The 26,008-nt window shown below is 43.2% G+C and overlaps 1 protein-coding gene across 1 annotated transcript in view; it reads right to left on the reverse strand.

The window, feature by feature from the left end:
• Positions 1-3,555, reverse strand: part of FMN1 (formin 1) — a 467,180-nt gene extending 463,625 nt beyond the window's left edge. Inside the window, 2 exon segments of the mRNA XM_021098316.1 lie at positions 2,828-2,866; positions 3,472-3,555. The gene's annotated coding sequence lies outside the window, so the exon portion shown is untranslated.

The raw sequence follows: 26,008 nt of genomic DNA on the forward strand, positions 1-26,008 counted from the left end.
AATGGCTATAACTTTAACAACCCACAGGCTGGGACCTGCTCAGAATAAAGCTGGTTTTTAACACAGAGATTATATGCCCCTAAAAATACTGGCTCCTTTTAAACAAAAATCCCTATAAGAGATTGTGAATAACCCCCAAACATGATCTACCAACAGTGGAATCACTGTATATTATTAAATATCTCTGAGAAACGTTCACAATTATACATGTAGGGTTATTTTTGTTGGTTTGTTTATTTTGGTTTTTTAGGGTCACAACTGCAGCATATGGAGGTCCCCAGGCTAGGGGTCAAATCAGAGCTGCAACTGCTGACCTACACCACAGTCACAGCAATGCAGGATCCAAGCCGAGTCTATACCACAGCCCACAATAACACCAGATCCTTAACCCACTGACCAAGGCCAGGGATCAAACCCAAGTCCTTATGATACTAGTTGGGTTTGTTAACCACTGAGCCACGATAGGAACTCCACATGTAGGGTTTTTAATAAGAAAACTAGTCAAGGCAAAAATCATCTAAACACCTCTGCCTGAGATGACATGCATGAGTCCAAAGCTTCAACATAAAATGAGTTTGAGTCACTATATGTGAGGTAGGAGTGGAGTGTTTCTGCATCTGCTATCAAGGATGTTTACCATCATCACATCAAGTTCTAGTCTGCTCCCACTCCTCCCATTTTTCCTTATTTGGGGACAGCTCTACTGAATTCATGTCTAAAGAGGAAGGAAGGCCACTCCTCCATGTCTAAAGAGAATAGGAGATCCACTCCCAGACAATCATAGGACCCACAGTACTCCATCCTCTTGGCCAAAACCTTCATTCCAAACAGAGTTAAACCAAGCATTGATGGATCACAGCTCCTCCCTTGAACTGACTTTGGAGCTAGAGGAGGAAGGGGGGTATCCTTGGGTTAAAGAGCTAGATAGATGCGAATCTAGAGCTTATAAATATGCTGAGCAGACAAGGTCTGTGACAGGAAGGAAAAATGCCAAGACAGAGAATGAAGAGCAGAAATAAAAGAATTAAAAGAGATAGAGACAATAGATGGAAAACAAGCTAGCCACCAGGAAAGCATCTGAATCTCAGGGGCTGGGTGCAGCCCAGCTGCCTCACCAAGACATCAGAGGCTGGGCCTGATTCAGTTATATTAGCCAAAAATACTCATTGTTGCTTAGAATTCTTTCTGCTGGGCTTCCATCCTGCACAACAGAAAATATCTGAATACCACTGACGATATACTCTAAATTTCAAAGTATCCCCAAAGGGCAGCTATGACTGTTAACATCTTTCTTTTTAAGAAAATTCAACCACATGGATGTTCAATAACTATGTGCTATTTTCTACAAGGGAAAAGAAAAACATGATATTCTTAGAGGATAAAAATAGCGTAAAATACTAATTCTTCCATGCTGGCAAGTTAGGGTTTCTGCAATTCCCAAGGACATCTGAAGTAGTTTTGCTTCTCCTGGGCAGAACACAATGCATTTACTAGTGATTCTGTAAAAGAGCACAATTTACTGAGTAACACCCAGGGGGAAAGGAGCAGCCTAGGACAGCCCAGAGGTCCAGAAACCTTCTCTAAAGCTACATCTTTATTGTATCTTGATAGAGTTTGCGAAGCATTTGCTCAGCCTGGTGAGAGAAAGGTCTGTCTAAATCCATGCCACCTTTCTTAAGATGGAGTCCTATAAGGAGCCTCAAAGATGGCCATCCCCCACTTTTGAGACCAAAAAAGTGGGAGAAGACAATAAGGTAAAAACACACATTTTAGGGACAGAACACTGACCTTTATTATCCTTGTCAGAAAGTGTTATCATTCTCTACTTACTATGTGCCAGGAACTACTGAGCATTTTAACAACTTCCCTGTGAGGCAGGTAATATTTATCCCCATTTTATAGACAAGAAGCTAAAATTCCGAAGGGTCAGTGACGTGCCAAAACCCGCTCAGCTGGTAAGTGCTGGTCCAGGACTTGAACCCGTGTGACAGGTTTATGAGTTTAACCATTAGGATACACTGCCTCCCAGCTTTTATCCATTGTTTCCCTCCAGCAAAGCCACTGCTTCTTTGTCCCTGCAGCATATTTAAAGGCATCTGATTCATTGGTCCTACTGCACTATAAACACAGTTGAGGAAAAGGAGACTAATGGTTAGACATCGCTGAGCCTTTTATAACAATTTTAAGGCACTATCTCCCACAACGACAGTTAATCTGATAGGCAATTTTCAGCTTTACTGTTTCCCTCCTGAGTAAAGATCAAGAAGCCTGAGATCCAAGTGATCTTGTAGTAACCCTTAAGAACAGCTGAGATGGCTGCTGAGTACCAACAGTGTGCCCATAAGGCGCTACCTCTTGTAGACAACACAATGTAACTCTCTCCAGGAACTTAGATCCCCCAAGAAGGCACAGCATATGATGACACATACCCCACACACAAACATGAATCATGCTTTAGTACAACTAGAGCCACTGTGGAAGAAAGTCAAATCCTGAGCTACTTGACCAGCTCCTCTTAAAGGCTTGGGTCTGGAAATTGATCTCTCCATGACTGAAACATCCATACTGCACAGGCCCATACCACTGGTCTTAGGCTCTTCATTCAGCCTATCGGAAGTCTTCTAGGGCCAATGTCAAACTCTCTAGGAGCCAGCAGGCAGCAGTGTGGATGATTAAGACAAAGGGTTTTCTGTGACAATCTCAAGCCCAAAGGGGGATAGCAAACTCTTTCCATTCACCCAGCTACTTGTCCTTACGTTAAAGACGGACTTGTCTCTGGCTTCAGGGAGGCAAGGTCATTGTTTATTATTTGGGGGTCAGCACTTACATGCCTGAACAGAGTCTGCTTTTCAAGACTTGAAGAGCTCTGATGGAGGAAAAGAAATGTTGATGGTGATGGTCGTGGTGTTGTTGTTGGTGGTGATGGTGATGGAGATGATGAAGAAGATGGGGAAAGAAGAAAACAGTGATGATGAATGTCATCTATAAATGTAAGCATTAAGCAGCAACAGATATCCTTCTAGGCACTACCAATCATAATCATGAAGCTGCTTCTGTTTTCAAGCCAATCCCACTGAAGTATTTCCCCCTCAGAACTAAACACATCCAGCTTCAAAATAAAGAGCTGCATCCCTCCCTCCCCGCCACCCCCCCCCTTCCCCCGCCACCCTTCCCCTGCCAAGCTGGGAATGAGACTGCACTGGTGGGTCAAGAGGGCTGGGAGTTAACGGCAGTTCTGGAGTGAGGAGCGTTAGGAAGACGCGGGGCGGGGAGGCCAACAACACACTTCGAAACCACTCAGTTGCGAGTGGAGGAAGAGACGCAGAAGGGGAGGAAGATAAGGTAGCCGGGCAAACAGATTTGACGCCTCTTTTTGAGATCCCTGAAGCCCCAGGAGGCGGAGCAGACAGCCTTTGGTCGGGAAGAAGAGGCGGGGCAGACCGCCAGCAGGACAGACAAGGCTCTCTTTACCTGACCAGGTGCAACAGCGGTAGCGGCTGCAGCGAGGATGCTGCGCTTGAGTCCAGAGCCTGAGCCTGAAGCTGCCGCTGCGCCAGCCTCCGCCGAGGCCCCGCCTCCGCCCCGCCCCGCCCCGCTCCGCTCCCACCCCCCAGTCAGGAGGCCCCGCCTCCCTAGCACGCTCAGGCCCGACGGGTTGTTTGGGGGAGGCAAGCTGTAGACTGATCGGCAGAGCTAACGACCAATGGGAACGCGTTGCGGCGCCTGGACGGGCGGATGGCAAGGTGGGGTGGGAGGAGAGGGTGCCCAATCAGCTGCCGAGCCGCTGGGCCTGGCTAGGGCGCAATGAGATTATTGGGCAACGCAAATCCAGGCTGCTGGGCAGGGGGTGGTAGTTGTAAGGTGAGGTCTAAGGTGGACAGCCAGGGCAACAGCCAATCCCTGGCCCCATGGCCCTAGCTTCCCTGCTTCCGGGCGCCTCTCAGAGTGCAAGCCCTGGACTGGTTCGAAGCGATGGGGGGAGGGGAGCCGGTCCTTGGCTCTCACGGTTCTGAGGTTCCCAGGCCTCAGAGACCCGGCAAGGTTGTGCCACTCCAGTGGTCAGGTCAAGGGCCGCCTCCCCGGCGCCCTTAGCTTAGCGATTCTTGATCATAAGTGCTAAAACGAGCCAAGGAGGAAAATTCAAGAAGTAGGATCCACACATAAACCCAAACTCTTATGTTAGCTTCCCTCATAACTCCCAATTCCGCCTCCAAACAGCTCTTTAGCCAGAACCCATGGCAGGTGAATTTCTTTGACTTATTGGAAATAAGGTCTAAACAGGTTTGGGCAAAAATATGAGTTAGGGCCTTGGTGATTTGGGAAAAGAAGACTGAGTCCTGATGTCCAGAGGCCTGGACTTCACAATGGAAACTACCTGCTTGCTGGAAAACCTTGGCGTTCAAAATCTGGTTGCTGGAGTTCCTAGCGTGGTGCAGCGGAAACGAATCTGACTAAGAGCTGTGGGGTTGCGGATTCAATCCCTGGCCTCGCCCAGTGGGTTGGGGATCCCGCGATGCTGTGAGCTGTGGTGCCAGCCAGCTGCTGTAGCTCCTATTCGACCCTTAGCCTGGAAACCTCCATATGCCATGGGTGCTGCCCTAAAAAAAGAAGAAAAAAAAAATCTGATTGCCACTGTTTCAGTGCTGGTGAATCAGTGTACACGCTGATGCCAAAGTAAACTATTTTTCCCCTAAATACATGTCTAATAATTACTGGAATGAGCTGCCTTCAAATGTTTCATAAGAGGCTTTGAAGCCTTAATGATATAGTGTTTCAGTCTGTGATTTGGGTGGCATTTCTATCTGTTCCAAGTAGGTAGGCAAGAAAGGTCATTGCCTTTCATCTGCTTCCTGATAAATGTAAAATGTATCATCCTTCTGACATTTAAGAGAAATCTATCCTGAAGAGATTCTGTGCAAATAATATTCCAACTAAATCATAAATAAATGTGAAAAAATTGGGAAGCTATTTTAAAGTATTTTTTCCTCAATTTTTTTCTAGAAAATAGTTTATAAACACTCTAGTATATTCTTACTCATATCAGCCAAACACTAATAGGTACTTTATATACCTATATTTATATACCTTCAATCCACACATCTCTCTTGTGTAAATCTCACCTTTAAGATAATACTGAGGCTCAGGGAGGTCAAATAATTGCCCCAGGGTCATGCAATTAATTAGGAATAGAGTTAATACTATGTCAATATTTCTGTTTAAAACCCATCATTACCAATTAGAAGAACAAAAAGTATTAACACAACACATTACTTTGAAGCTTTATTTTATTTATTTTTTTTTACCTGAAAAACTATCCTAGATGGACCAGTTCCCACACTTCTTGAAAGAGCGGCTTCAGAAGCACTTCTAAGCATCACCTCCGAAATGTGTTAGGAGTAACTGCAAGTCAGCTTTGCTCATAGAAAAGAGTTGAGTTGTGATTTGCTATTGATGGAGAGGAAGCAAATTTTTCCAGGGTTTGAGTCTAACTAGATTTTAACTGAAGTAGCAATCTTTTAAGTAAACCAATAAAATAACATCATGACCATAAGAACTTAGTCCTAGGACGAAATAAGAGGATATAACCCGGAATTCCTGATGTCGCACAGTGGGTTTAGAATCTGACTGCGGTGGCTCAGGCTCAGGTCACTGAGGAGGTATAGGATCAATCCTAGCCCAGCCTAGTGGGGTTAAGGATCTGAAGTTGCCACAGCTGTAGTGTAAGTTGCAGCTGTGGCTTGGATTCAATCCCTGGCCCAGGAACTGTCATATGCCGCAGGTGTGGCCATTAAAAAAAGAGAGAGAGACAAAGAGAGGATAAAACCCAAGGTCTTATTCCACCATTGTTTCAAAAGCTTTCTGAAGAGATTCATAAATCCTATTCTAAACTTTACTCAAACTTGAAAATAGGTAATTGCTCTAAGCTTAAGAGGGAGGAGTGTGTAGGAAGAAGCCTAAAGAGAAGATTTTCCAAAGAGGTTATTTATCAAGACAAAATATAAATAAAAAGTTATAGATAACAGAAAGATATACCCTCATTAACAGGTTAGTGGTACAGACATTCAGGGTTGTACCTGCTTCTGGTTTAACAAACAATTAATAAGTGCCTAATACATGCTATTAAGCACTGTGTTATACTGGGGGTATTCATTTCAATAAAACCACTTACTGACCTTGATAAAGCACATTTTAGTTGAAAACACGCAATCTGGATCAGGCTTGAAGAGATCCACTTTTTAAGCATAATTGCTAGTCTTCACAGCTACCCATCAGGGTAGGTATTATCCCCATTCCAAAGATCAGAAACTGAGATTAGAGTTTTGGTCTTTAGAAACTGATGGTAACTCACCTGAAGTCATACAGTTGAGAAAGTCTTAATTCCTAATCCTTCTGACCCCGGGGCCACATTTTTGCAGCACACCATTCTGCCTTCCTGAGGGAAGGAGCTCTTTCTAATACTCTCCATAGCCAAGCACCTCTCTCTGAAATACGTCATATGAATTTTTCAATATTGAATTTGGTCAGTTTGTTTATCAAAGTACTCTACTTTCTAAATGGAATGAAGAAAATATAAAAGATGGTTCCTGCCTACTTGGGCTTTGTGTACTATTTACATGCCTTAGTGGTAGGTAGAGGGATTTCATATAACTCCCCAAACATTCCCAGACTCTCTTCATTACCTCTTAGTTCACTTCTAGTGCAACAAGACAGTGACATTCACTCCAAGGTATAATCAGTCGACGAGCAGGATCAACCTCACCTGGAAGCTTATTGGAAATGGGGAATCTCAAGCCCACCACAGATCTACTGATAGACTCTGCCTTGTAATAAAATATCCCAGAGGAATTCCCATTGTGACTCAGCAGGTTAAGAATCTGACCAGTATCCATGAGGATGTGGATTCGATCCCTGGCCTCACTCAGTAGGTTAAAGGATCCGACATTCTGGGGAGCTGTGGTTTAGGTTGCAGATGTGGCTCGGATCCCACATTGCTGTAGCTGTGGCATAGGCCAGCAGCTGCAGCTCTGATTAGACCCCCAGCCTGGGAACCACCATATGCCGCAGGTGCAGCCGAAAAAAAGGAAAAAAAAAATCCCAGGAGGTTCTTACTCACTCAAGGACTACTTAGCTTGTGTGAAATGCATTTAATAACTCCAGAAGCTTACTGCCCAAAGAGTAATGCTCCTGACCTTGAATGGGGGAGAAGGGAAGAGAGGAAATGGAAGTGGAATATGTACAATGTACAGGTTCACTTCTGCTTCTACCATGACCTCTAACAGCAAGAAACATTACTACGGTTCACAGATCACTAGCTCTCAACTTCTCTCAAAATATTAACCACGCCCCCACTTCATACCAAAAAAGGCAGAAAGAGAAACAAGCCAGGCTCTAGACTCAAATGGACCCTCCATATACCTGCGGGTTCTGAGTCCTCCTGTTGTGACTTGCTCCAGTCAATGAAAACCGCAGATGCCAGTTCGAGCACTAAATGTTTCTTTCCAAAGAATGAGATAAACAGGTCCTTCCTCCATTAAGCACCAGCTCTCAAGCCACTTCCTCCCTGAAGCCTTCCCTCCTTCCCTGTCCGAGTTCCTTTCCAGCTCTGTGCTTCAAGCTTCAAGCGTGTTGTTTGTACTTATCCCTCTGTCCCTGGTAAAGGGCTGCAGACATATTTGTTTCCTCTTCTGGGTTCAGAGCAACTTGAGAGAGAGGGAACCAGCTGGAGTTTACCTCTTTGTTCCCATAATGCCTTGAAGATAACAAGGGATCTGCTCTGTTTAACGGCATCCCTGTCCTTTCCTGAGGTAGGGGACTTCAAAGTCAAAGAAAAATCAGCATAGATGTTTGAAAAAGAAGCAGAAAAGCCAGACAGACACCAAAGATGAAAAATATATGGGTGGTGCCCTTTGGAAGGACTCCAACCCAGGTGGAGAAAAAAGAGAGGAGATGTGGCAGGTGGCCTTAGAGTCCCATCTTGCCATTACGTGACCCAGCAGGAACCAGGAGTTTCTTTTACCTAAGAGCTAATGTCAGAAAACAGGCACCTATAGAAGCCATGTGTGGATGCTAAAGAGAGACCAGCTGGAGTGAAAATGAGGACAAGTAAATTTTGGGAGGTGTGACAGGAACAGGGATGGAAAGAGCCCTCCCAGTGAGCACTCCCAGGGGAATGGACTTGCACTCCCACAGAGGACTGTGCTCTGACAGGATGTGACAGTCTAGCAGATAATTCTAGAAAGGGTCCAACATTCCATTACACTCTGTGGCCCAAAACACCTTAAACAATCTGGACTTCAGTGTCCTCATCTGTCACAGTCAGGATGACACAGTGATCCCAGAGTACCTGCGATTAGGACCACTTATTTTAATGCCCTTCCTTGTCCTGAATGAGTGAAATTTCTACATATAACATTCTCCAGGGTGGATTTTGTTTATTTCAACCCTGAGAAAAGCCATCCATGGGAGACATTAAACATGAAACCAATGATCACATCCCTCTGAAATGTAGGACACAGCAAGCGAACCTAATCTCCAAGATGTTTCCACCTCATTTGCCCTCGGCTGTGTAATCAGCTTTTCATCTCAACACCGGATAAATGCATCTTGCCTGCTGCCACATTTGTCCTAATGTAGATGCTGTTCTGTAGATCAATAATTACTCATCACCCCCAAATTTCCTGAAAATACTTAATGGTATTAAGATGCCCATCTCCATGGCACATGCACGAATCAAAGACACAGAAAAACAAGGCTTTGTGCTGTAACTTTGTCACTGAATGTACAGTCACAGTCTGAGAAAAGATGAATTAGACCATGGAAAAGTCAGAATTTAAATAACCATTGAAGGTTATTCAGACCCCTGTTTAGATCCCTCCAAAATGACAGCTGTTTCAATTGAAGGGGCTCCATCGCTTCTGATGCATCATCCGTGTTTATTTATTCTCCAACTCATTCTGAGGATTTGAAATGACAGATTATCCTTGCAATGTTGCAATGCGTAGGTGAGCATTGCGGAGGCTGGTAAAATGTTTGCAGACTGGAAAGATTTTTTTTTAACTTGCCTAGAAGTATTAAAAAGATCTCAAATGCCACCTGAAGTGCCATATGGAGAAATTACTCTCACTCAGCCACAACCATTATTGCATTTGTGCTCTCAGTTTAGAGGAGGAAAGGAAGAACTTGAGTCTCAAGCTGAAACCATGAAATATTTTGCATTAATTCCCTGAAAAAGTTTAGGTTTGATTCAACAGGAAAAGTCATAATGACTACAGTTCTTTTGCATAAAGAGGAGTGGAGTGATGGGTTAGGGTTTCATGCCAAGAGATACGTCCTCAGGTGCTACAGCAGGACTTGTAGTCAGTAAAATCCCACAGCCTCACCTTTAGCTGGCAAAACAGGCTTAGTATACTGTTTTGTCAAAGGTCATCTGCTGATTCATGAAAGCCACCAGATTGCACCTCTGAGGGTAGGAGAGTAACAGCAGGAGTCTAACTCCACTGCTTTGGGCCAGTAACCCAAAGGTGATAGGCAGAATTTTGGACAAGGCAGCATAATCCTCTCCCATGGCTCAAGGTAGCCTAGAACAGTAGCAATCAGATGATTCAGTGCCAAAGGTAGCAGGCTCTGCAGAGAACAGCTGCAGCCTCAGAGGAAAGGAAAAGCTTTATGAAAATGATTTTCTTTTTTACTATAAAAGCATCACATGATCATTGAAATTTGAAAAATACAAGAAAGCACAACACAGAATAAAAATGGATTATAATGTCATCATTCATATACTTAACAAATCAGCAAGTTCTGATTTATTTATTTAACCCTTGAGTGTTTCTTGGCCCCTTCTAAATGCCAGGTGCTTTTCTAGGCACCAGGGATGAAAGAGGAACACAAACCCGCTCTCTTTTATCTGTCCACAAAGGGGACAGATGACTAATATAACCACACAGAGGAGAGTATCATGACTTACTAGGCTAAGTAACATGAGGAAAGAAATGTGGTCCTTAAAAGCCAGATATAAGGGAGTCTGTCCAGACTTAGGGGTTCAGGGGAGATGAGTAGTGGTCTGAGAAGACTTCCTGGGGAGATTACTCTTAAATTGAGGTCTGCAGGATGAACAGGAAATGATTAGTTAAAAGAGGGATGAAGAACCACGCAGGCAGAAAGAATAACCCCCAGGCGGAAACATGAGGTATTGCAGAGCGGAGAGAAGAGAGTGTGAAAAGTCTCAGATCTGGAAGAAGAGGGTATGTGACTGGAGGTGTGAGCAGGTTCAGACCCAAGGGCACGGCTGACCTTCATGTAAGTCCTTCAGATGATTGATTGATTGATTGATTGATTGGTGTGTGTGTGTGTGTGTGTGTGTGTGTGTATAAAACTTATGTGTATATTGTGCATATGTGTGGGTGGTTTAATCATTACCATCAAACTGCCAAATTTCTTTCCAATTTATTTTCTCATGATATATATATGAGTGTCAATTTCACTTCATCTTCAACAACATTCTTTATCTTTTTTTTACCTTCAATGTTTGATAAGCAAGAAAGGATGTCACTGAAGTTTTCATTTAACAGCGAACAAATATCCAGAGTTCCCATTGTGGCTCAGCAGGTTACAAACCTGACCAGTATCTGAGGATGCAGGTAAATCCCTGGCCTCACTCAGTGGCCATGAACTCTAGTGTAGGTTGCAGATGCAGCTCGGATCCTACATTGCTGTGGCTGTGGTGTAGACAGGCAGCTACAGCTCCAATTTGATTCTCTAGCCTAGAAACTTCCATATGCTGCAGGTGCGGCCCTAAAAAGAGAAGAAAAAAATTGAATAAATATTTATTGCCTGCTTATTTTTCACTTGCTTCACAGAAAACAGGACTTTCAGGAAAGTAAGTACAAGTTAATGTCAGTCTAAGGTGGCAGGAATGGCCCCTCTGTAAGAGATACCTCTTGCAAAGGTTCAGCCTGGGTACCTAATGGACCCTTATCACTCTTCCTTAAGAGAAGTGTGACAGCAACACATCAAATTAGTGTTAGCCATTGGTCTTAGCACACATGAAGGCATGAGATTAATTTCCTCCTGGCCAATCACACAGGGCAGCTCCAAGGGAGAGAGGGAAGTCAGCTAAGATCTGTTAAGAAGAGAAAAGAGGTAGATCTGGACTTGACAAGGACTGAGCCCATCTGAAGGAGGTAATAGTGGGAGTAAAAGGCTCCATGGGAAGGCTGCATGCCAAGGAGAAAGGCGTGGCCAGTAGGAGACGGGGCGGGGGGGGGCAGTAGAGAGAAGCAATTGGAACACATATATGACAGCCTCACCAGTCTGCCTAGGAACAGTTGTGTTCTTGAGCATGTATCACACATGCAAAGATGCACTGGTCTCAAGTCCTTTCTGCATAGATGGGTCTTGATCTGGGAAGATCAAGACTGATTGAGGGTGTGTGAGGTCTGCAGGGGCTTAAATCACAGGTAACATATGTGGCATCCTCTGGGACTGAAATCACACAATATAACTGGCAAAAGCCACATCTGTGGGAGATAACTGGGTAGGTGTGGGCATGGGACAGAAAGGCTTACCTATTTTCACACACTGGCACACAAGAATCTCGACAGCAATGGCCAGGAGGGACTCAGTCCAAAAAACCCAATATGACAATGCTGCAGTAGTTGTTTAACTAGAGAACTGTATGGAACAACAAGCAGAGAAATTGAATTCTATTATCTTTTACTATATAATCTATATGCTACAAACCGCAAATACAAAGAAGTGTTTTTCCTCTATAAATTTCCACTTCCAGCTAACCAAAGAGGCTTGGGGGAGGGGCCAATGCCCTCTCTTCTGGTTGCACTGGATTTCTCTTTTTTTTTTTGGGGGGGGGTCTGGTGCCTGTTCTTTAAATGACCTTTTTTCGGGTCTCGGTTCTGTATTCTAATGGCAAATCCAAGTCCAGCTTTATTCATGGGCGTGTGTGGCCAATGCAGTCACACAGGGCCCCGCATGCAGAAGGCCCCACACTTTGTGTAATGCACTGCTGTCTCTCTCTCTTGAAATTCTTAGTAATTTTTGAAAAAGGGAACTTGCGTTTTTAGTTTACACTGGGTCCCACAAATGCTGTAGCTGATCCTAGTCATATTCTGTTCCCAAGACTCTTATTTCCAATGCTGAAACATTTTATAGGATTCAGTTTAATGAAGTGGTTAGGAGGATTTGTTTGGAATAAGACAGACCAAGGTTTATATCTTACTTCTGCCACTTCCTTTACAGTATAATTTTTGAGATACAAGATCTCTGTAAACCTCAGTTTTCTTATCTGTGCCTACCTCATAATCTGATTTTGTTTTTATTAACTTAAAATGTGACAATGCTTGGAGAAACCATCAGAATGTGATGATACACATTTTACTGTATGTACTTATTCTGCTATTATAGGAAGACCCTGCTTCCCTCCAATATGACTGGGAAAACATTTGCCGCTAATTACCACAGTAACAGCTTCTCTGATTGTGGGTACTTCCCCTCTCCATCCCTGTCTGCCTCATTGCTCTGCACACCTGGTTATTTTGGGTGATGTAGCTATAAAGTTCTTCCACAGTCAATGTTTTGCATTATTTTTATGGCCATGGGAACATTGCTTTTATTCTTAACTTCAGCAGTAACGATAACTCTCAGATTTGAATCTAGCCAAAAAATGATTTCTGAAACTCAAGTCACTCCCCATCATCACCCACTTCACTCCCATTCCATGACAGTCACTATGTAACACCATCAAATTTTGGTCCGGCTCACAGCAGTGCAGCAGCGTCACTGGTTAACTATTGCATGCCCCAAATGTGTCAGCTCGGACACAGAAGCTTCATTTAAAACACACACATGGGAGTTCCCGTCGTGGCGCAGTGGTTAACGAATCCGACTAGGAACCATGAGGTTGTGGGTTCGGTCCCTGCCCTTGTTCAGTGGGTTAACGATCCGGCGTTGCCGTGAGCTGTGGTGTAGGTTGCAGACGCGGCTCGGATCCTGCATTGCTGTGGCTCTGGCGTACGCCGGTGGCTACAGCTCTGATTCGACCCCTAGCCTGGGAACCTCCACATGCCGTGGGAGCGGTTCAAGAAATGGCAAAAAGACAAAAATAAAATAAAATAGAATAAAATAAACAGATTTAAAAAAAAATAAAACACACACATGGATGTGTGCATACTCGCACACACCTACACATGCATGCACACATTCCAATAAATGAATCAAAATAGATCAAAATAGAGACCAAAAGTGAGCGACCAGAAGTGTTTCTGTGGGAGTATACTGAAATGCATAAAAATTAAGATGAATGGGTGGGTGGGTGGAGGGATGGTTGGATGGATAGATATGTGATAAGCAAAAAAGCCAAAAGTTTCCTGTAGAAACAGGGGGTTGGGGGACATGTAGGAGTATTCACTGCATAATTCTTCTTTTCTGTACATGCAACAATTTTTAAGAAAATGTTGTCAAAGGAAGTGTAATCAGTCATGTTTTGTTTGCTTGCATAGTCTGCTGAAAATCAGGAAGTGTAATAAAATCAGATTTTTATCTTTCCATAAAAATCTAAATTTGGGAGTTCCCGTTGTGGTGTAGCAGAAACGAATCTGATTAGTATACATGAGGATTCAGGTTGGATACCTGGCCTCGCTCAGTGAGTTAAGGATCCAGCATTGCTGAGAGCTGTGGTATAGGTCATAGACACAGCTTGGATCCTGCGTGGCTGTGGTGTAGGCCAGCAGCTATAGCTCTGACCTGACCCCTAGCCTGGGAACTTCCGTACGCTGTGGGTGCAGCCCTAAAAAGCAGGAAAGAAAAATCTAAATTCTAGTAAAACTGAGACTACATGTCCACAAGTGGTGGGCTGAGGCACATCTGCCTTTTCCAGGAGTATGTGTGCACCAGGCCACCACATCCCCATAATTCCTGGGCCACTGCCTCTGCCCTCTGAACCACTGTGTTAGGTTTCCTGCCTGACCCTCACAGGTAGCTGAGTTGCAATTCCTGTCGTAAATACATGCATAAATGGATTGATTAAGTAATAATTATTCACTTCATAGAAATATTTTTCCCACATTAACAAGAGATTTTTGACATGAAGACTTTAAGATTCTCCTTCACAATTATCTATAAATGTCCTGAAATTATGTGTATCTGAAAAGTTCTGTGCCTGTGTCCTTTATATTCATTTTTCTGGAAAGATAGTCCATAGCTTTTTATTAGGTTCTCAAAGAGATTGATGAGTCAAACATAATTAAGAATTAACAAAAAGTTCCTACTGTGTAGCACAGGGAACTATTTCCAATCTCCTGGGATAAACCATGATGCAAAAGAATATAAAAAAGAATAGGAGTTCCCATCATGGCACAGTTGGAAATGAATCCGACTAGGGTTTGATCTCATGCATTGCTCATGGGTTAAGGGTCTGGCGTTGCCGTGAGCTGTGGTACAGGTCACAGACTCGGCTCGAATCTGGCATTGCTATGGTTGTGGTGTAGGCCGGAAGCTGTAGCTCTGATTAGACCTCTAGCCTGGGAACCTCCATATGCCACTAGTGCAGCCCTAAAAAAACAAAAAGACCAAAAAAAAAAAAAAAGAATAGGTATGTAATATATGTTGTGTATATATAACAGATCACTTTGCTTTATAGCAGAAATCAGCACGACATTGTAAATCAACTATACTTTAATAAAAATGTTTTTAAAAATTAACATGGGATTTATACTAGTATTTTTTAAATGATTTCAGTTTAAAAATGCCATCAGGTACCCTCTTAGCTTGGGACCCGTGTTATGATAATAAGCTGCCTGTGTGCCCCTTCCTGAACCAGAATGGGTCAGAATCTGTGAGTGAGAGGGAGGAAGTGAATGTGTGTCTAGAGGTAAGGTGATATTTACTGAAGATTAAGGACTAGCACATAAAGGGGCTCAAAATATTCTCTGTGGTGGTCCCAGCATTCAAAGTAATCTACTTCTCCTGCTTTTTTTTTTTTTTTTTTTTTTTTTTTTGCTTTTTAGGGCTTCAAGTGTGGCATATGGAAGTTTCCAGGCTAGGGGTTGAATCAGAGCTATAGCTGCTGTTCTACACCACAGCCACAGCAATGCCAGATCCATGCCACATCTACGACCCACACCACAGTTCACGGCAATGCCAGATCTTTAACCCACTGAGCAAGGTCAGGGATTGAACCCACGTCCTCATGGATACTCGTCAGATTTGTTTCCACTGTCCATAGCAGGAACTCCTTCTCATGCATTCTCAAGGGCTGGCTATCTCTGGGAAACTCTGTAACTTCTGTGTACACAACTCCAATTGAACAAAGTAACTTGGTGGATCATATCTTGGATGTTAACTGTTTCAAAACAGTTTCTCTCTCCACTTCAAGTCCTATCTCTAAGAATGGCCAATAGTACTTTGCTTTCCCTCCAACACTTGACACCAGGATTTCTTGGATTTGTACAGACAGTGATAGTTTATTATTCCAAGCCATTGCTTGCTCATTCACCAATCCCTGCCTGCTCTGCAAGAATGTACAAAGCAACAGTTGTCAAACACATTTAACCTTTCCTTTTTATACTCAATGATTCCTCCATCAGCATGCCTGATATTCCCACAATTCTGAATGAACACATACACAAGTTAGAAATGGATTTTATCCAAAAAATGTGTTGTGTTGTGGGCTTACCATGTTTCATGTAAAGTGCTAGTCTCTGGGACTAAGAGCAAATATGACTCAGTCCCTAGATTCAAGGAATCCTATTGCCTTGTATAGTATAAGTCACAAAACAGCAAAGTCCTTAAGAGTCTGTTAGAAATATAGCTTCTTGGAGTTCCTGTCATGGCTCAGCAGTAACAAACCAAACTAGTATCCATGAGGATGTGAGTTTGATCCCTGGCATCGTTCAGTGGGTTAAGGATCTGGCATTGCCGTGAGATGTGGTTTATGCTGCAGATGTGGCTCGAATCCCGCATTGATGTGGTTGTGGTATAGGCCAGCAGCTGTATCTCTGATTCAACCCTTAGCCTGGGAACTTCCATATGCTGCAGGTGCAGCCTTAAAAGGACAAAGAAAGAAAAAAGAGAAAAGAAAAGAACGAAATATAGCTTCTTGCTGGAAGTTTTTATATGGACTACCAAATTTCAATTTTACAATCCTGAGCTGTTGCCTTTCAGGACTCTCCCTGAATCCCTTTTCCTCCAGGGATGGTTACACTGAACTTGACCTCATGAATATCCCTCTCAGCCAAGGGGGTGTTCTGGCACCTGTGACCATTAGAGTTTCCTGGATCCTAGGCTTGGTGGCTGAGCATGTGGGGAAGCCAAGGCATAAAAACAAGGGATCTTTCCAGGGGCAAGGAAAACACTGGAGCTAAGCAGAGGTCTAGTAGGGGCTTTAGTCAAAGGTCCTGGGCAGGGAGGTGGAAAGGGGTTAGGAATCAACACCAAGATATAAAGCAGGGGTACCTGGATGGAGGGCATAAGTAGAAATCTAGAGAGATTCTTTTAAGTGCTTCAGAGGCTTCTCAAAGGGAAAAGGGAACTTTCAGTACATGTGGTGCATTTACACAGAGATCTCACTCTCTAAGCCATTAGGTACCCCTCAGTCAATCATTAATATTTATCATCTCTCCATTTCTGCTTTTTTTGCATATTAATGTCTTCAGTTCTGACACTAACAGTCTTGAATATTCTATCTCATGGATTCTAGCCTCATTGTATCTAAGCATATGCATACCAGAGTCTGGAATCACGTGTAGGTGAGGAGTCTCCCAAAAGGCAACTGATTTTTCCCAAGTTCTTCCAGTGATGGAACCAAGAACTCCTACCTTACATTTAAACGTAATTTAAAGAAATGATTTTCTTTGCCGAAATGAGTTGGAAGAGCCTTTGTAAATCCAACAAACCGACAAGACATCAACATATCACGCCACCTAAAGTTTATGGTTATACCCCAGACACTCAGAAGGGCCTTTGGAAATAGGTAATTATTATTTCTGTAAATTCAGCAAGGCCCTCCCGCTCTAGTCATACAACTTGGTAGCTGAGGCCAGTGACAAATGACAATCAGACCCATATGTAAACACAAGAGACCCAGATTTTTGCCTGCATCTGTACTCCTCAACATCCTTTACCTGCCCCTCCTCAAATCAGGTGACTCAGAAAACTCACTCTTAATAAAGCTCTTGTGTATCAGACTCCCTGAGTCCAACAGAGCTAAGAAGATGGACCTAGATAGGATTTCTCAACATTAGCTCTATTGACATTTGAAGTCAGATAAGCCTTTGCTCAAAGGCTTCCATATTCATTGCAGGACTTTTATGTTCAGCGCTGGCCTGCGCCCACTAGATGTTAGAGGCACCATGCACTACTCAATTGAGAAAAACAAAAATTTCTCCAGATACCATGAGATGTCTTGTAGAGGCAAAACCATAAGTGCTTTAACATTAGTTCCATCATTTAATCTCACACCAACTCTTTAAAGCTCAGAAAGAAAAGTTGAGAAAGGGTTACCAAGCTAAGACTGGAGCAAAGATCGTCCATTTCCATGACCAGGGTCCTCTCCCCATCCCACCTGTACCCACAATGAGCGCTAAAACTCTAATGGGCCAAGGGTCATTGGATTTTTCTGTTCAGTGCAATGCCTGCTTTTTAGGAACCAGAATGCACATAACCTTCCAGATTGCTCTCTTCTTGATTTGCTTACGGATTTAGTAACTCAGCTTTACCTCAGATAACCCAAATCGTTTACTAACACATATCATTCCTACTTACTGGATTTTTGGATGGATTTCACCTTTAGGATAAGCTATTCAGATTAGTTTTCCTTGTTTAACACAGAAGCATCTAGTGCCTAGACACAGGAGTCATGTGAGGTGTGAGGATGCTCCTAGCCAGGAAGCAGAGCTGGAACTACTAACGACCAAGCTGGAACTTATGATTCCCTGTGAAAAGGGAAAAACAGGAGCAAAAAGCAAGGCACATAATGGGGATCTGATCTTTCCTTCCATCTGTACTTGCTACAGGGCACTGGTACCTCTAAACTAGGGGGAACTTAGCTTTCTACTACAGTGAAAAGAGGATGTGTTCATCCCTGCGATACTGACATGTTTTACTAAATATGATCATTAATAAAAATGCAATTCTTTGTGTGGCATCAACTCTTGAGGATTATGTCTCAAAAGATTAAAAAAAAAAAGTTCACACCAGGCATGGGGGGCGGGGGTAAGACTAAGGTGACCAGATGTCTCTGCTAATCACTGGATTTATTACCTTCCCTAGGACACTCATCTGGTTCCGTGATGGAGCAGAAGCTCATTGGCTCCTTGCCAAAGGGCACATGACTTGAATACTCATATCCTGCACAATTCTAGACTATGACAGAGGGAGAGAAGATGGACAGGATAATCTTCACCCTTCGAATTTCCTTTTTAGAGATTTGTGTATCATTGGTTCAGGGTAGCATTCTAGAATTAGTTCATCCTGATCACTTAAGCTGTAGGGTAAGATAGAGACTTCAGACACGTTATCTTTACTACATGAAACATATTTACATTCGAGAAAGTAGGAGGGATGGGAAGAATCTCCTTGTTTTGTTTTTTTTCAGTAGTTTCCTTCAATAAGCTAATTGGTTTGTTTTTGGCAATTTAAAGAGACTATGTTAATTTTAAAAGAGTTCTGGCAATTTGAGTTCCTGGAAGAAATGGCTGGGGGAGGTTTATAAATTTTAAAAAGTCCCACATAGACAAATGGCATTTACATAAAGTTGGTAGTAGGCTGAAACTTCTTAAAAATAAACCTCTTTCATAATATGTATGTGAAAGATTAGAAAGTCTCACCATGGAGCAGGCAGAAGTTTTTATTTTGATGGAGTTGGGATCATCTCCTCTTCCTTTCCCTTCCCCCTCATAATAATGTATAAGATGCTGCATTTGATCTTTGCCCTCTCAGGAGCCTGCGATCTGCCTAGAGAGGAATCTGGCAGCCTCAAGGCCTAGGCTATTCAACCACACCAACAATCTGTGTCCTGGTGGAGCTGGCAAATCCAGTTGAAATTTAAGTCAGCTATCCCCAATCCTTCCCAAACCAGCTTCAGAAGGTGGCTCCAAGTGGCCACCCTGAAATAAAGTCATTTGGGCAAAGACCTATTAACCAGAATGATAAACTTAGGAGGACAGTTGTGCCATGATGTGACTTGAGTGAAGCTAGGCTCAATCCTGTGTTATTTTTGTGCTTAGTTGTTTGGTTGGTTGGTTGTTTTTTAATGGTTTTCCAATTGTACTTAGAAATAAAAACCTGAGTAACTTTAGATCAGTAGCTATGGATTGTACAAGGGCATAGACAGTGAGTATGTGTTTTGGGATGGGAGTGGTTTGGGGAGGGACAAGCTTACAGTATGAACAAAGGCATTCCCAGGACCCTCCAGAACCCATGTTCTCATCCAGAAAGCCTAAGAAAACAGCCCCTCAATTAAGATTGATATCAGAGCACATAAAGGATAATGGTTTCACTGAATATTCAATTATAAGGAGATTCTTTCTCTCTGATTGGAAAAGGCTTTTCAACCTCATAAAGAATTTGACATCAGAAAGTAAGGGACAAGAAAAAGAACAGGCTAGACCAACTTCTTTTCTTTCCTTTTCTTTTCCTTTTTTTTTGGCGGGGGGGGGGGTCTTTTTAGGGCTGCGCCTATGGCATATGGAAGTTCCCAGGCTAGGGGTCTAATTGGAGCTGTAGTTGCCAACCACAGTCACATCCACAGCAACGCCAGAACCAAGCCATGTCTGCGACCTACACCACAGCTCATGGCAATGCCAGATCCTTAATAAGCTAGACCAATATCTAAGAGCAGAGTGGAGAGGATTCCTTTCACCTTTTGAAGCTGGAGAAGAAATAAAGGAAAAGGAGCTGGTCTTTGGGTTTAAAAGTGTTGTGTGTGTTTTATATAATCTTCTAATTATATTGCAGATCATCTAAAAAAAAAAATCTTAGTTGTCCAAGGAGCTCATTGAGTCCACTCCCTTTGGAAATATTCTGGAAATTTTTTTACAACTAGATATAAGTAGTTTTAGATCTCTAGTTGTCTCCTTTTAAATTTTGAAGTAAGTGATATATGAAGATTAACTTTTTCAGCCACATTTTGTGCAGAGCTTTTTCTTTGCACCTCACACTTATCCACTATTTTCAGAAATGGGATTACATTACGGTTTACTTTAGCCATTTTATCATGTGTTCTACTTTCACATTTCATACTTAACATAGTCTTAAGAAGAAGAATGTTCCATAACAAATTTATTCACAAACTTCTAGTTATTATTTTCTTTTACAACAAATAAGTCAAATACTCCATAGAGTTTTCATTTTGCTGGAGCTTAATATCAAGTCCCTGCTAGTGAAATATATACATACATTCATGACTGTGGATCTTTGACTCCTCCATTTATCTCCCCAGAATTTTAGCTAGGATTCAACTTAATCGTGAATGACATTACTGTCATCAATTACAACTAATATTTGTTGAAAACCTATGATAGGCCACAGCCAATACTTACTGGAAGAAGCCACCTGCCATTTGCTTTGAGCAGCCTACACGTTCTTGCTGGGTGTGCCAGGAATGCAAGTCTCTGACCAACCTCCAGCCAGGCCGTTTCTCAGAGTTGTATTTTCCACATATAACCTTGATGGACGAGATAATGTCCCTCCCTAGACAAAGAGCAAGTTTACTTCTTCTTATAAGAAAGTGGTAGATCCCCAAACCATGGGCCCCTCTCAAGCAACTCAACCCATAGCATGTGTGAATGTCCATCAAAAGCCTTGTGTTGCCCCCTTGGGACTTGGGGGACATAAAAAACCAGTCCAAATGAGCAGGAAGTTATGGCCACTGTGAGGAATAAAGTTCTTTGTTTTTGACCCCGGAGTCTTGTGTCTTCTGCCAGCATCCTGCGGCAGGCTAGCTTGTTAGCGTATAAGTAGGTCAAATTTCAGGTACAACATTGTAAATAAACTATACTTGAAAAAAAAGCAACCTGAAACACACACACACACACACACACATACACACAAAATTACAGACCCAGCCTGCACAGCTCTTGACAAAGCTCTGTATGGTGATTAGCACACTGAAGCCTCATGAAGCCCCGAGAAGACTCCTGCCTCCTGCTTTTCTGAAGTTACTCCTAAGAATAAAATTAAGCAATAGTCGATTGAAGAAAGAAATGGGAAGTTTTGTTTGCACCAATCTGAGGACTATAACCTGGGGAGACAGTCTTTCAGAAAGCTCTGAGGACTGTGCTGAAGAAGTGTGCTGAGGAGGGCAATAGAGACCTATTTGGGTAAAGAGGTACGTGCCTTCAAGCACATATCTTGGTAGGAGGTTACTATTTGCGAGGAACAGATATCTTAATGGTTTTAGTGCTTTTCTATGCATGGGAAGATGCAAGAAACTGGGCTCATAAAATTTCCTCCTGAAAAATAGCTAAACAGCTGAAGGCCGGTTCTGCCAGTTTTCCCAAAGTACAGAATGCCTCATCCTGATCTTCACCCTGAATTCCTTCCAGGGTGTATTCACTGTAGGTCAGTGACTTCAATGACTAATGACTTTATTCTTATAGAACTTATGGTGGGCAATATATATATATATATATATATTGGGGGGGGGCCTGCACCAGCAGCATATGGAAGTTCCCAAGCTAGGGGCTGAACTGGAACTGCAGCTGAGGCCTTCAACACAGCCACGGCAGCACTGGATCCAAGCCACACCTGCAACCTATGCTGCAGCTCATGGCAACACTAGATCCTTAACCCACTGAGCAAGGCCTGGGATCGAACCCAAATCCTCACAGACACCATGTAAGGCTCTTAACCCACTAAGCCACAACAGGAACTCCCCGACATTCTTTATTTTATAACTCTTTCCCTTTCAGTCTTAATTTTGACCAAGTTTGGGAGGCATTTGTCTCATGAGCTAATGTCAGTATTTAAGCTAAGAACTTTCATTAGGTGCATCCCAGTATCTCCACCGGTGGTCTGACTGAGTCAGTTCCATACCAATTTCTGCCTTTAAGGGGTATTATATATCGGCACTGGACATAAAATGCACCAAAGACATCTGCGCAGGCAAGGCAAGTGGCTGGTCACTGACTTCTCACAGAATTGAGAAAGGAATGTTATCTTCTATGCTGTTACTTAGCTGGCGCCAGAAGAAGAAAAAAATTATCTTTATGGTTGAGCAGGTATGTCTGCCATTGGGGAGGCCTGGTTAATGCACAATGCAGATGTACAACAGACACTAGGAGGGGAGGGAAGAGGCCCAAATGGACAGAAAAAAAAAAAACTCTGGATTTATCTTGTCTGGCTTTAAAACATGAATTTTATTTCATCACTACCAATACTCCATAGGTGACACATTCCTTCGGCACTAAGTCTAGAGTCCATCGTCACTCTCTCATCAGCATCCTCAACTCCATAGGCTTCACTCACAAACCACCAGGTAAAACCCACAAAGCTGGATCAATCCAGCTCTACCTATGCCTTTAAGAGCAGTCCTTTCATCTTCAGACAGACAGACTGACCATATCCAGCCTCAGCTGAGCCTTTCTGACTTCTCTCTGCTTTTGACTAAGCAGCAGCTCCTCCTCCCATTCTCCTTGTCCCATTCTCCTCATGTGCTAAAACTTCACTCTTTCCTGAAAACCCTTCCTCTAATTCCTTGACTTCAGTGTTCTATTTCACAGAAAACATAGATACTCCCAGGAAATAACTTCATCACCTCCCCTACACATGGACCATTAAAGGTGTATCTGTGAACAGGGTCTCCACCGCCTCTGTGCTTAAAAGTTCAAGCTGTTCGGGTCAAATGCTTCCCTCCACATAAAACATTGACCGGCTTAAATTGGCTTCGCCCCCTTAAATAGGTTGCTGATTAATCAAACTTGGAGTTATTTCACAGAGACAGCACCACTCTTGTGCAAGATGGGAACCCAAGCCTCCAGGATGACCCTGGAATCAAGAATCGTGCGTCTCATGGAACTCATAGACTAGAAGAGTTAACACCAGAGCCCTTTAGGAAGCAAGAAGTCCTTCAATAAGGAAAATCTTGCTTCCAGCAGGATGAGTGGCTTATAGGAACTGATTCAAGACTAGCCCATCAGCTTCCAAGTCTGAAATTGCCCTAAGCCTTTAAATCATCACCCTGAAACCTGGATCAAGGAGACAGATTTGAGAGTCTTGGTTTTTGTCCCCTTGTTAGTCAACCTCGAAATAAAGTTTTTCCTTTTCTCAAAAGCCAGGGCCAACATATTGCCTCCATCGGGCAGGTCTTTCTGGCCCATAAGTCCAGTGATGCTGAATTCCCCTCAGCCTACAAAAATCCTCATGCCTCTGGCCTTAACACAAAAACCTCTCCTCATCTCTTGTCCCCTAGGATCTCTTCCTCGACGTACCTCCTTTTCACAGCAAAGATGACCCTCCCCACCTCCACTCCTCCTCCAGGGCCCTATCCATGGCACCCCAGAAGCACTCAGACAAAAGTCAAGTAAGATCAAACTGCCCAGTCCAATGTGGTTCTTTCCTCTCCACACAGCTGAGCCACGGGACAGTGGTTACCAGAACCAGAGGAAGCAGGGCAGGGTTGTTCCCTCCTGGTTGAGAGAGACACCCAGTGCGGGGAGGGGGTGGTGGGGAGGTAATCTCTCAGGGAGCAGTCATGAGAATTAATCCCTGGTCTCACTTTCCCCTCCCCCCTTTATCTGTTTTGAGTTCTCCACGTTGGCTGGATCCACTTGAAAGCAAGGGAGACTTATTACTGTGGTCCCTGCAAGCCAAACTCCAGGCCTGGGAGAGATGGTGGAAAAGGGGCAGAGCTGACAGAAGAGGGCAGATGGAGGACACATGGGACAACCCAGCACAGCACACTGTATGAGAGGGACTCAGCGATATTTTTTCAAATTTTTTTTTTTTTTGCTTTTAAGGCTGCACCCACAGCATATGGAGGTTCCCAGGCTAGGGTTCGAATTGGAGCTATAGCTGCCAGCCACAGCAACGTGAGATCTGAGCCTCATCTAGGACCTAGAACCACAGCTTATGGCAATGCTGGATCCTTAACCCACTGAGTGAGGCCAGGGATCAAAACCACATCCTCGTTGATACTAGTCAGGTTCTTAACCCACTGACCCGCAATGGGAACTCTTCTTTTTTTTTTAAATCAGATTTTAAATAAGCTAAATTCTTGTCTTGGAAACAAAAGAGAAGGCAGCATACGCAGTGATCGAAACATGGCAGAGAACCTAAAATTACATATGAAATAAATGGCTTTAGACTTGCTTCATTAACACAGATAAAAGCACCACTTCAATCTCTAAGGTAGGTTCAAACCATGCAACTGCAATGTTTTTCTTAAATGATCACAAGATGAAAGTGATGACTATGGTAAGAGCTGACATTTGAAGAGGCTAGTGAACTAATAGGTTAATTTATAATAAATGACCTTGAAGTAAGTTTTGTTGGGTCATTTGTTACATAGGGAAGGGAAGAGTAAAAAAAATGGTTTTCAGTTTGAGGTTAACTTCCTGGGTCATTTTTGGATACCATTTTTATTGTGTGCTCATGTGGCCTGGGGTATTATGTAGCATAACCACCACTGCTGTTTAATTTCTTTAGAAACATAGAGATTTAGCTTAAAGTGCAAGAGTCACATCTTCCTTGGTTCCATGACTTCCCTTGGCTGCATTCTGTATTTAATTATTTGGCAACATCTTCCCACATGATGTCTGCCAAGGACAGACATCAAATGTAAGAGTGGAAAGGACTGTGAAGATTACTGAGTTTGGGAGTTCCCGTCGTGGTTCAGTGGTTAACAAATCCGATTAGGGACCATGAGGTTTCGGGTTCAATCCCTCGCCTTGCTCAGTTGGTTAAGGGTCCGGTGTTGCCGTGAGCTGTGGTGTAGACTGCAGACACAGCTCGGATCCTGCATTGCTGTGGCTGTGGCATAGGCTGGCAGCTACAGCTCCGATTAGACCCCTAGCCTAGGAAACTCCATATGCCACGGGAGCAGCCCTAGAAGAGGCAAAAAAACAAAAAAGCAAAACAAAACAAAATTGAGTTTGACCCAAAAAAATTTAGAGTTGAAGCTAAGATCCAAGGGTGGCACAGGGGTTACCCCAGGCTAAGAAGCAGTTATGAAAGATTAAACCAGAATTTAGGAGCTCCTGCTGTGGTGCAACAGGATCGATGGTGTTTCTGCAGCGCCAGGACACTGGTTGGATCCCTGGCCTGACATGGTGACTTAAAAGGTCCAGCATTGCCACAGCTGCAGTGTAGGTCACAACTGCAATTCAGTTCTGATCCCTGGCCCAGGAACTTCCATATGCTGCAGGGCAGCCAAAAAAGAAAAAACAAAAACAAAAAGCAAAAAAACAGAATTCAGGTTCTCATAAGTCTGCTCTTACTTCTATCCCCCCACCCCTAATTTTAGATTTTGCGTGGGGCCACTCAAAATGTGCATAAAATCTTCCCTTTGATACTGTTACATTGCCTAGAGTCTCCTGCAGCTGGAAGCAGCATGTCCACCATCCAGCCCTGAGATTTGGGGTACGTGCATCAGAACCCGACTCTCACCTCACAGTATGCGTAGCCTCGGGCAAAGCCCTTTTCTCCAACTGAGCCTAAACTTCTCTTTCTGAAAAAAAAAAGAAAGAAAGAAAAGGAGGGAGGAAAGGTAGAACAAAAGATTCCTAAGGTCTCATTCAAACCTAGTGCTGCATAAACTAAAACACAGAGTTACTGCTGTGAAAATGTGTTTTATGAAAATAATGATGTGGGCATACTATATCTGCAGGGCATTTTAAATCTCTCTATAGATATTCAAGGAGATTTCTAAGAATTACAACTTATCATTTAAGTGGATATATTCTTCTTTCTAAAACAGGGAGTTCCCACTGTGGCATGGTGGGTTAAGGATCTGGCATTATTGTGGCTATGGCATAGGTCGCATTTGTGGCTCAGATTCAAT

This window comes from Sus scrofa, chromosome 1 (genome assembly GCF_000003025.6).
Source record: "Sus scrofa isolate TJ Tabasco breed Duroc chromosome 1, Sscrofa11.1, whole genome shotgun sequence".
Taxonomy (NCBI): Eukaryota; Metazoa; Chordata; class Mammalia; order Artiodactyla; family Suidae; genus Sus; species Sus scrofa.